Source organism: Larimichthys crocea, unplaced genomic scaffold (assembly GCF_000972845.2).
Source record: "Larimichthys crocea isolate SSNF unplaced genomic scaffold, L_crocea_2.0 scaffold88, whole genome shotgun sequence".
NCBI classification, from domain to species: Eukaryota; Metazoa; Chordata; class Actinopteri; family Sciaenidae; genus Larimichthys; species Larimichthys crocea.
Window position 1 is genome coordinate 552,538 of NW_020861191.1, and position 12,833 is coordinate 565,370.

Here is a 12,833-nt window from a genome sequence, read left to right on the forward strand (position 1 = left end):
TGACCCAGATCCCATTTGTAAATATTCAAGATACTGTTGTGTAGTGTGTAGCACATAAGGAAGTTCCTCATGCTCCAAAGTGGATGTTTTAGAGACACCATGTTCCCTCTGAAAGTTCCTTGGCTGGCCACAGTGTTTTTTATCTTGAGTCAGTGCACTGCTCCCCAGTGAAAGGTGCTGAGTGTGTTGGACAGCTCCGCAGCTCTTGTCTGGGAAAACGCTAACCCCACGCTATCACTGCTACGACACTGATGCAGCATGTGGAAAATTAAAAGTGTCGCTCACAGTTTTCCTCCCCCTCCTGGCCTACGCACACACATCAACACGTACGATAGAGAGCAGTGCAGAGTCTACTGAGAGAAAGAGAGAGAGACTGAGGGAATGAGAGGATAGTAAAAATACATATTGAACTGCTCAGTTTTACTGCCTCTGTGGCCAGATTCAAAGCACTACTCATTTGCTTCTCGCTCTGAAGTGCCCTATTTGTTTAAGACAAGAAAATATTGTGTACATGTTAAAGTGAAGGAAAGAGAGGGCGAAAAAAAAGAGGCAAACATTTCGCAGCCTTATTGCAATGCAGGTTTGGACATTTGCATTTAGATGGGTGCGAACACTTGTGTTACAGGGACGAAGAGCAGAACATTCATGGCCTCAGTCAAGGGATTAAAAGAAGTTTGGTTCGGCACATATAGACCTGCAGAAAGAGAATGAGTGAAACTGGAAGAATGAGTTGATGTGTGTAGAAAAGAAAAGTGGAAAAGATGTTAACATGACAGCCTGAATTGAAATGAAGCCTGACAATCAAAAAGGATATATCTTAGTGACCACTGAGACTATGTCCACAATCATTAGATGTAGTTCTTCTTTCTACAAACTTAAATATTGAAGTTTTGTAGACATTTTTCATGTGATTTCAACATATCCTCATATCTAAACGACTGAACAGTGCCAATGAAGTGTGCCGTAAAAAAAGACGTGTATGACCGTCAAAGAGTAGCTGTACCAGAGCTGTTCAGGCGTACTGGAGCTCGGTGTAAGCAACAAAACTGTTGCTAATGGTCAGACTTTAAACCCTTACAGATGACGTCACAAATACTATATGCCCAAAAGTAGTCAAAAAGAATGTTTTTACCCATTAGTGTTACTGTCAGCACATTCTAGTCTGGAGACACTGTTGTCTGTTTATGCCAATGACATTGACATTCATGAGCAAGTTAGTCAAGGAGGCCAACATTCAGTTTCTTCGACCCTGGTCACCATAGTGTCGAGATAAACTGGCACCTGCACTCCTCCAGCACTCAAAACAGCGGCCTTGCATACCAACAAGAGAGAGTCTTCTCTGATATGATTTAGTGCTGTCACTGTCTATGACCTCAAGGCCCATGCATGACCCTGTATAACCAAAGGATAGAGAATTCCATAACAGAAACTACTTAGTTAGGTTTATGGGGTCATGGTTTATGTTGAAATAATGATAATGTTTTGTAATGTACGTAGCATAAGTAAGTAAGTAAAGAATGTGAGTAGTAAATAATATTTACTTTTGGTTTAACATGGGACATGAACAGTGCTCTCCTGAAAATCTCTTTATCCTACCTATCCAACCCAACTTCCTCCATTTGCCACACTTTGTTGCTCTCAGCACATCAGCTGACTTTCTGCTTTGCAATCATCAAACTATTTACTATGGCCGAACGTGGCCACTGTCTAAAAATAAACATAAATATGGGTTGGAACAAGGTGTGCAGAAACCACTTGTGCAACCATTTTTTGTTGAGGACATGCTGATTGATGTGTGGAGAGCCTGCAGGTCTGACTCCACTGACTGAGGTTCTTTCTTATGAGCCATATCACACTTTTGATACGACCACAATGAGTGTGCTATCAGCAATGATGGATCTTCCACAAGCAGCCAAATTCTGTCTGTTTTAGTTTTGTCAGTCTGCTCAGACTCAGTCCTGTCAGACTGCGTTGAGTGCTGAGATATATCATCACTTCTTTCAGTTCTGTTTACCACATCAGATCTTTCCATCACTTGCTCTGTTCAGTTTGAGTCAGTCTGAAAAATTCTAGAGATGAAAGCAGATTGTGTTACCATAAGAAATGTCGACTGGGCAGCACTGTGGTTCATGAGGTTGTTGCCTCCCCATAAGAAGGTTCCTGGCTCGAATCTCGACTGCAGACTTTCTGTTTGAAGTTTGCATGTTCTCCCAGTGTCTGTGTGGGCTCTCTTCCTCCCACAGTCCAAAGACATGATCTTAAAATCTAAATTGGTTCTTTGTCTTTGTGTGATAAACTGGCGACTTGTTCGGGTGTAACCTACTAAGCAGTAACAGATAACGGATGGATGGAAGAAACAGCGACTGTGCATTGTTATTACATGCCATTTCATGCTGGAAGTGGAAGTGGTTGGACTTGAATAAGTTATATATCTCAGCCTCTTCTGCATCATACTGTAGCAAAGGTCCACTGTAGGATGAGCAGACTCTGTTTCATTAGTGTATAATCACCTAAAAATAAGAATTGTGTCTCTTATGCGGTCCTTTAAACAGCAAGAGAACATTTTAGAACAGTTTACATTAAAACAGAAACTGCTGATGGACATAGGGCTAAATGAATGCTGAATTTAGCATTTGAGCTGAGTCACACTGCCTCTATGAGAAAACGCTCTTCATTTGCTTGTGCCGTTTTATTTCCCTTCTTAGTTCAGACAGTATCTCATATCAGTTCAAAACCCCATTAAAAAGCCTTCATGCTGCATAAGTATATTTTATCATATTTGACTGTGCAGACTCATCACTTCCTCTGTTTACCTGTTTCCACAGCACTCTGCAGCTCCGCGTTTCTCTACTTCATTTAAATCCCTTCTACTTCTCCTTCAATTGGCATTCATCGTTGAATGACATCATCATCATCTACAGACATAAGAAACAACGTGATAGAAGAGACTGACAAACATAGCAAGGACAAAGTGTCTAATCTCTCGGGTGTGGGGTTGGAGCTTGGTGGAGACATGTTGCATGCAAAATTAAAATCCACCTTAGACAGCAGCTATGATTAATGAGTTAATATTTGGGAGAGAAATTGAAATCTGAGGAGGTATCCTTGTCATGTTGATAAGAGCTGTGAAGCAGCCCAGGCCTTCACTTGCACCACGCTTTAATCTCCTGAAATCAATAACAAGAACATCAGCAGCTTCTTTCTGTCTTTCTCACTCTCACTCACACTGACATTATTACTTAGTTTTGTTTACAGTATGTCTCACCTGATGGACTATAAATACTTAAAACTCTGATCTGGCATCAATCTGCCATCGTCCTGAAGAGTGAATGCAGTCTAAGAGAACATCTGACGATTCAAACTCTCATAGGAATACACTGTGTATTTGTCCTTTTGTCCTATCCTAGGTTTTCACATACATTTTGGGGACATTTTATGCCTATAATATTAGGAAGAATAGAGACATGGGGAACAGGCTGTAAACATGTTTAATTCTGCTGTGGAGTTGGACATTTTACATGGGGTCTTATGGAGATGGACTCATTTTGTAGCCAGCTTCAAGTGGCCGTTTGAAGAACTGCAGTTTTTTGGCACTTCCATGTTGGCTTCATTTCACAGCCACAGAGCTTGCTGGTTGGATCGGGGGAAATACAGGGCATGGAGAAGAATTTTAAATTCTATTCTGGATTTTACATGGGGCCAGAGTAGAGAAGCTGAAGTATGACTCTTATGGGACCTATTGGGGTGGCCCAATAATAAGGAATTGCAGTGATCCAATCTAGAAGTGGCTAATGCATGGACTAATTTTTCTGCATGTTTTTGAAACAGGATATACCTGATTTATGCAATACTGTGTGAAAAATTAATTAAAAATAACCTTTGAGGATATGACCTTGAACTCCCACATGAAGCAAACCTCAGTTTATCATCAGAAAATTGCAGGTCATCTAAGTTTTTAAGTCCTTAAGTTATGTTTTAAGTTTAGCTAACTAATTAGTTTCATCTGGCTTGATCCATAAATATAATAGGATATCATCTGCATAACAATGAATGTTACTGAAGCAATTCCTAATAATACATCCTCAAGAAAACATACAGAAGGCAAATAGAATTGGTCCAAGCACAACACCTTGTGGAACTCTGTGACTAATTTGTGCATGGAGGATTCATTATTAATATGTACAAACTGAGATCGATCTCGAAAATAGGACCTAAACCAGCATAATGCCATTCCTTCAATGCCAATTAGATGTCCATGTCTCTGTAATAGGATGTGATTGTCAATGGTGTTGATTACAGCAGTAAGATCTACCAAGATCTGGAGACCTTACAGAGTCCTTTGTCTAATGCAATTAGAAGGTTATTTGTAACTTTCACCAGGGGTCTTCAGTTTCCTCAATGATAGCAAGGGGGTCATTTAAGAAAAAAAGGTTGGTAACAATTTAAACAATCTTTTAAATCATACCATGTAAATGTGGTGCACGATCAGACATGAGCTAGAGTACAGTGCACAGTCATACTCTATTCTGTCCATATATAAGTAGAACTTAAATGACATTAAACAGTCACTACAGGACAGGTTTTCTGATTGATTCAGAGGAGAGGGGTATCTGTGCGTAGGCTAGACATTGTTTACCAGACTGCAGTCACTAACTACCTTTGCTTCTATTCATACAAATCAACCTTGCTGTCTCAGCTGGTTTACAGAGTCAGTGCTGATGTTGAGGAGCTGCCTCAATTCATCACAGACACTGGGCCTGACCATGGTGGACTTTTCATCAATTACTGAAATACAATTAGAGAAGAGGAGGTGAAGTTCGGTGGGCAGGGGCCATGTTTGTTTACTTCTTAACAGAAAGTGGCTGTATCACAGGGAACAGACTGCTCACTTTCTTCTGTATTTATATTCAGAGCACGCTAATCCACACAAACAGCTGTTTTAGAGGACAGGACCCAACATCTGAGAGAACATCATGTGTCAGAGCTGTGATGTGCAACTATCAGCTTTATGAGTGAGTTGACTTTCAAGAAGGGACTGATAATGAATTATTTTTTTCAACAAAGCACATGAAGGTTCATTTGCAAAAACACATAACTTTTATTTTCATAAACCATCTTGTTTTGGTTCACTCCAAAGGAATACCATGTTGTTTTCTTCTTAAACTTAGCTTTATGTGTCTATGTGTCAACATTATCCATAACCACTTGTTCAGTTGTCACTGTGAGCTCAACTGTAAAAAAATATTGATTGTGCAGCCTTAAAAATATATATAGATAGAATATATAATAATATATAATACAAAATATTATAGATTGTAGACTAGACTAGCTGGTAACAACATCTATATATTGCGTACTTTTGAAACGTTGATATGTATATACATATACATCTGTATTCAAAGATACTCAAACCGCCTTCTTAAAGGATTTTAAAACATAAAAACAAGAAGAAAAGAACAGTCACAATTGATGCAGCAGAGGTTGAGATATATGACTTAAAGTCTCTATAGTATATGGGTCAACATTCAAAAACCCTGGATCCTACAGTTCCCATAATGCACTAGACATGCTCCCTTGTAATAACCCTGATAACATTATATTTATCATAGCCTGCATCCCAATGACTATTCATCCTATATATGTGAAGTATAATTAATGCACTGCATATTTACAGTAAATGTGCATTTTTAACCAAAGTTAAGATTCATAGTAAGGGTGCATAGCAAAGGTCCAGTGTAGGATGAGAAGACTATATTTACAGAATACGGCAGAAAAATGTTTTCATTAGTGTATAATCACCTGAAAATAAGAAATGAATGATACAGTAGTGCCTTATAAAGAAGGAAAAGCACTGTACATGCCACAAAATCCTACAGATCAAATCCTTTAAACAGCAAGAGATAAAGCTAATAGTCATTTAATGTTAGATAAGGATTTTTAAAGTAAGAAATACATCACAAGTCAGTCTTTGAATTCCCTTGTATCACAGATAATCTCTGTAAGTATATAGAATCTTATAACCCCACCACTAAACATCAGGCAGGAGCTCTCCTCCGTCTAGCTCTCTACAAAAGAGCCCATGTTTCTATATTTCCTCTGTGCTGACAGACTGCTTTTCATCCATGTGGCCCGTTCTTGGCAGAGAACACTCTTCCATGCAGTGCTGCTGGACCAGCACCTAAATTATCCAATTAGATGGTGGGGGCAAGACTGTCTGCAGGCCACTGTGGGCCTCACAGAGAGGCCTAATCATGTCAGCCACACAGCGAAACTGCACTGAGTCCTAATATATTGGATTTCTGTTAGAGGTGATGTGCTAATGTCAGCACTGAGTCACCTCATGGGGCTAACACACAAACACACACACAAACACCATGCATACACTTGCAACCAGTCTGTAGTCTTTATTTCTGTCTATGTTATTAGACGGATGTGTGACTTTTAAATATACTTATTAATTCTTGCTGTTCAGGCTGTTGCACAGGTTGTTGCTGGTGTTGTAACAGTTGACAAATCAAAGGGAAGGGCAGGTCATAATGGGTCCACTGACTGGTTTGATAAGTTGAATCATGGCCTTTAAAGTCACCAGGTCTAACTTTAACACTTAATGGAAATTTTGGAGTGACAGCATTGTCTCATCTAAACACACAATGTAGGAATATGTTTTAAAACACTTAAACACTGTATATCCGCAACCTCTGACTAAACATGAGTGCTGAAGCTGTTGTGAAGGCTAGTGAAAGAACTTTAACTCACAGAAGACATTCTAAGTTAGGTTTTCCTTTCATTTGACGCACATTGTTTTTAATCAGGATTCTGAATATGTCAGGTTCGTTGTAAAGGTTACCCCTCGCGTTCACTGCGTTGGCTGCAACGTCTTCCAGTTGCCATGGCTGCATTCACATTTCTGTCGCAATTCCGACGTCCTCTGAAAGCCTTTCAGCAGTGGCATGTCTTAAAATAGTTGGCTCTTCTTAGTCAGCAGCCACCTTTTCAGCATCATTTGCGTACCATGTTTTGTGTTTGAATTTACATTTAGGCTGTGATGGTTTCTTCAAAATCTTCAAGTTCTTCATTTTTAACTCTTTAATTCACTTGACACTTTCCATATAGAGCAGGTTGAGATCATACTCTTTATAATCTTATTTACAGACACCCAACAATAGAGGTCAAACAGAGTCCAGGTGCTGCTGTGCTGCATGTTGGCTCACTGGAAAGTCTGTGTTGACCCTACTTTTACATCAAAAGGGCTGCTGTGAAAAAGGACAGTGAGCAAGCACTTGGCAACAGTGGCAATGAAAAAGTTTCTTGGACAGCCAACTGTTTTTTAAAATTTGACTTTATATATGTTGACTCGTATGTGCCTGTAAATACATTTTTGCATGTCCGGCTCACCTGCTGTGCACTGACTATCTCAAGGTTTAGATTTTTTAGAATGAATGAAATGGAAGTGCATCACATTTCCTCTAAAAGTGTATCATTCATTCTCCAGATTTGAAAACTAGTTTGGCCTTACATGCTGAGTGAAGTCAAAAATGAGTGAAACATAATCACATATTGATTTGATGTGAATTGTCAATAAATGTAGCCATCTATGTACATCCGCAGAGTTGGTGGAGCTAAGATGGAGCGGGGCTGTAATAAGACGCTGCGCCTATGCTCTCTGCTGCCATTGGCACACTGACTGGAATAGCAGCCGAGTGTCTCCAGTAGTCGCGATGGAGCTGTAATGTGACACAACGGTGCTCTTTGGGGGTTCAATTGGACTTGATGCGTAATGTGATGCAGAAATATGAGCCTGCACTATGTGGAGATTACTCCCAGAAATCTTTGCACTATAGGACCTGCCATGAAGTTGTTGCCAGTTACACTCTAAAGACAGAAAAACAGAAATGGAGTTCTCAGGAGTCAGACCCATACAACCACAACATCTAGATTAAAGATCGACTCATTGCTTTATGTTTGATTTGATTAGTGGACGTGAGGCCTGAATTAAGACTATAGATTTCTCTGAGCTTTCAAAAAGGCAGCGTGATGATTGACATTTCAAGTGCTCACTATTGTCAGTGCCTGACAAATTCATTTGGATTCCATGGCCGGAGTACAAGTTTGAGTCAAAACCAGTGCGCTGCTCAATCAAGTCGATGTAAATTCAAGTCAATCAAGTGGATTTAAATTTGCGTAACAGTTGCTTTTTCATCAATTTGACTTATTTGCTTAATTTCTCTGTCCACTGAAGCAGAGTGATATAAGGCCAGCGTGTGTTAGGAGCCCCAGTCAAATGGAGTTTTTCTATGTAATTGCCAGAGGTGTCATATTAACCAAACCCCACAGTGCTGATCTACCAACAAAACATTAACACCGTTGACCTTCTGTGTGCAAAGTGAAAAGTTTTTTTCATGGATCACTGTGTGCCTTAGCCTAACTAGACTGTGGTCATTTGTGCATGACTGGTTGCTCTGTCCCTGTTCCATAGTACCCACTGATTATTATCTATATTATATGCAATGACTCATGAGTCATTCTAAAATACATGTACACACTTTGCAATTCAATGTAATAGAAGAAAATAAAACAAAAGTTTTGAAATGAACTCTGTGATCAAGAAATATGTTCAATATTTGGATTGAGGTTAATTTAAAAATCATGCTGAGTTAAATCATCAATAACACAAGTCAAAGTTATAAATTGTTATAATCATAACTGAAATGTAACATTTAAAGTGACACGTTTGGCTTTAGGTCATTTTGCCTTCTGAAGTCTTAAATTTTGAGTTTCCCTAACTTTTGATTAATATAAAGATACAAAGTCATATTATATTACATAATGTTTAATTATTACCTCACAATTATGGCTTTGCATTTAATCATTCCTTTCTTTTCATCATCAGTTGTTTGGGCAGTAATAAGCTGTCAGAGTAATAACCAGTTACCAGAGTAACAACAGCAGCCATTGAACTATGTCCAACTCTTCTCAGACTCTTCATGGTGTTGTGAGCGGAGCACTGATTAAGATTCCTCTTAACAGACCTGTTGACCTGTTATAGCAGGAGGAGCACAGGTGGAATTGATACTATTGTATATTAACAAAGGTTCCATTCCATTCCAGTGAGTCTCCATATGCACACTGTAGCCTGAAACTGGCAGCCCTGAATGGAATGTAACCATTGTTAATGGCATTCATTACACCTGTGTTTTTTTTCCTACTATGATATGATCTATCTATCTATCTATCTATCTATCTATCTATCTATCTATCTATATATATATATATATATAGATATATATATTATATATATATATATATATATATATATACTATATGTAAAAGAGTGGTGCTCCATCGGTGGACCATGTTTGTAGCACACCACTCCCAGCATCCACCAAGGAGTGAAATAATAATGAAAGTGAAATAATAATGATAATAATTTTAAAAATATGGGTAATAGTAATTTATAAATGAGTTGTAGTAATTATTCTTAGTAGCCCGTCACATAGCCAGTTTTATTATAGTACTTAATTACACTACTGTACACAGCACAAAACAACAATAATAATAATAAAATAATATTATTATTATTATATTATTATTATATTAATAATAATAATATAATAATAATAATAATAATAATAATAATAATAATAATAATAATGCATGTGTGGGCTGTTAGCAGTGCTGGTGGTAGAAGTGTCCAGGCAGAGACCTGCAGCACCCGCCTCACAGCCCTCATCACCGCGCTCACTTCGCTGTGTGCGCCGTCGCCTGCTGCATCCGGCGGACATGTAAAGTGGATCAGTCGCTTGTGTACCGCGGTGGGATTTGAACCGCTTTCTCTTTTTGCTTTTTGTTTTTTTGGCGGGGCTGCCTCTATTTCACCGCATCGCTTCTTCTCTCCCTGTGTCTCTGTCGGTCTGTCTGTCTGGCTGTGTGTATGTGTGTGTGTGTGTGTGTGTGGTGTGTGTGTGTGTTTCTTCCGTGCAGCTCCTCTCTGCTGGGATCCTGGTCTGCCAGGGGCTGCAAAGCCGTGCGTCGACTCATCAGAACCAAATGCGTGTGTGACAGACTGTCCACCTCGCCATCTTAGCACGGCTAAACCCCGAAATGGTAATCCGAAAAAGCTCCCTTCACTTCGTTAACGTTAAAGGTTTGTGTGTTGTGGTGTGTGTGTGGTCTTCTTTTTACGTGAATGCATCAGCTGTTTTTCTCTTCTTTTTTTTTGCAAAGGGCGTCATTGTCATTACATATCAACAGATCCTCCCTCTCCCACCACCACCTTCCTTCCCTCTCTCTGTGCCGACAGCCATGCAAAACGTTTTGCCAAGGTTTTTCTTAGGTTGGGTGGAGGGGGGGGGGGGGGTGATCATACATGACATGGTGACACGGCTAATGATCATACCTGCATGCCCCCACCCTCCCCCCCACAACCAACCAACCAAACCAACCAACCTCACCCCTCACCTCTTCTATTCCATTGAACACCCAACTATTGTTCCACATTAGCATAGTTAACGTATTACACTGTCAATGGCTGTCTCCATGGTTACCAGCCTCATGGAGAAGAAGGTGCTGCATGGCGATCCAACAATCTGAACACGGCAAGCAGACACATTTCAATAAGACCCGGAGCTCCAGAGCACAGTTCTCTTACATTGTGCCTGCAGCTGGACACATCGAGCCAGCAGTGGTGTGTGTGTGTGTGTGTGCGTGTGCGATAATGAAATGTCTGTTAAAATCACAGCACTATCCCGGTGACTCAAACGTGCCCCAGTTTTTTTGGGGAAAGGGCAGTGTCTTTGTGGGGAATTTTCATTCAGTGCGATTAGTTATTATTAGACTGGAAATTGCCTCGGAAGCAGTTTGTTCACTAGTTGCCCTGGTGAACAGCATGGGCACCAAGCTTTTTTTTTTTTTCTTCTTAAAGACAGGGAGACAGCGTGTCGCTCATCCTGCTGCCTGCACGGCCTCGAATGGAGGCAGGCCAAGGGGAACGCGTGGATTACACGGATGAAACACCCTGGCTTTACTACCTTGAGTTCAGCATAGTCCATTCTGTTTGTTCAAGACGGAGGTGGGGTTTTTGATTGAAGAAGACGACGGAGAGGGAGGGAGTGAGTGAAGGTGCTGCACGCTTTGATGGTTTCAGCATTAAATATGCCAGTCTTCATGCTGACAGGCTGCAGTGTGTGTGTGTGTGTGAAATGATAGTTCAGTTCATCAGTGGACGGAACAGAGAGTTGGTCAAGCTGTGGTCAGGTTAGCCTTGCATAGCGTAAAGACTGGGAGCAGGGGGAAACTGTTAGCCTGGCTCGTCCACACTCCAATATGTCTACCAGCATCTCGTTTGCTTAATGTGAGACACAGCAAATGTCAGTTTGTGGTTTTTGAGTTATGTGCTGGAACTCTTCATTCCATCCACCATCCATCCATCCATCCATCCGTTTTCTTCCACTCAAAAGAAAAACACATATCTGCCTGTACTTCGTGCAGCATCTCCAGCTGTAGCTTAGGTGACCGTGGCTGCTGAGCAAACGTTTTAATGTTGGCCTCAACATCCCGATGACACAGAGAAGCTGCACACAGTCACTGTGTCCTGCTGTAAACAACAAACAGATGACGCAGTTAGGGTGCTGCTTCTTGCACACTTTGAATGCTCTCAGCTAAGCTACTCTAACCACATCTTGTCTCCAGCTTGTTTCATGCACGATGCACAGACATGGAAGATCAGTGCTGCCATTTTTGCTTTGGAAAGAAGATGCTGTGAAGGGAGTCTATTGAATATGGCATAATGGTCACACTGGTTAGCTGATTCTTATAGGTGTAAATTGGGTTTTGCTGTTTTGCTGTCGGGCAGTCAAAGTCCACGTCAAAGAAAGACACTGCTGTATTCCTAATGTGTGGTGGACATTAGACATTTTGTAGGCCTAATTATCCAACATTACCTATAAGTGCTTATCCTTCAGAGAGCCGCAGGGGGCTGGAGCTGATCCCAGCTGACATTGGGTGAGAGAGGACTGACACAGTGATACAAACACCTACGAGTAATTCAGAGTCGCTAGTTAACCCGACTGCATGTGTTTGAAATGTGAAGTAAACCTAGTAGGGGGATCATGCATACTTCTGTTTCAACCCCAAACCTCTGTGCAGTCAGGTTTTTCTCCATCCCAGAGCTGACGTTCAGTTCAGTTATGGGCAGGCCTGCTGAGTGGGAAACTAATACACTGGGAAGCTTCAGCATCCCTGAATGCTGCTAGTGTGGAGCAAAGCATGATTGTGCCTCATGTTAAGACAATAGAACAGCAGACAGCTCATGATAATTCTCCACTGTAATGTTTCATTATAGATTAAATTATGAAGGACATTTTTGATTCTTTGGACATTTTATACAATACCATACCAATCATGAAATATTACAAATACAAAATAATCCTTAGTAGTTAAACAAAAATCAGGAATATGCCTGATGTAAAGCTTTATGAACGGAGGAAATCTTGCAGGAGCAGCCAACGACAACTACTAGTAAGATTATTTTCATTTTGATTTTCATCTGCCAATTACTTTCTCAGTCAACCGTAGAATTATTTGGTCTTTAAAATGTCAGAAAATATGGAAGGAACACAGTGTTGGTCTGTTGGTCCGCCACTTTGGTCCAGACTGAAAAATGTTAAATACATACTGGATGGGTTGCCACATAGTTCAAATATATCATATAGCAAAAATATATCAACATGCATTAGATGGTCTGGTACAACATTTTGAATAGCCTGATGGTGACCAAAGCCTAAAGAAGTTCATCATCTGGTGACATTTCATTGGTAAAAGTTGTGTTTTTTTCA

General features: G+C 40.3%; 1 protein-coding gene across 8 annotated transcripts in view; it reads left to right on the top strand.

Moving 5' to 3' along the window:
* Positions 1–12,833, top strand: part of adgrb1a (adhesion G protein-coupled receptor B1a) — a 153,189-nt gene that overhangs the window by 103,058 nt on the left and 37,298 nt on the right. The window lies entirely within an intron of this gene.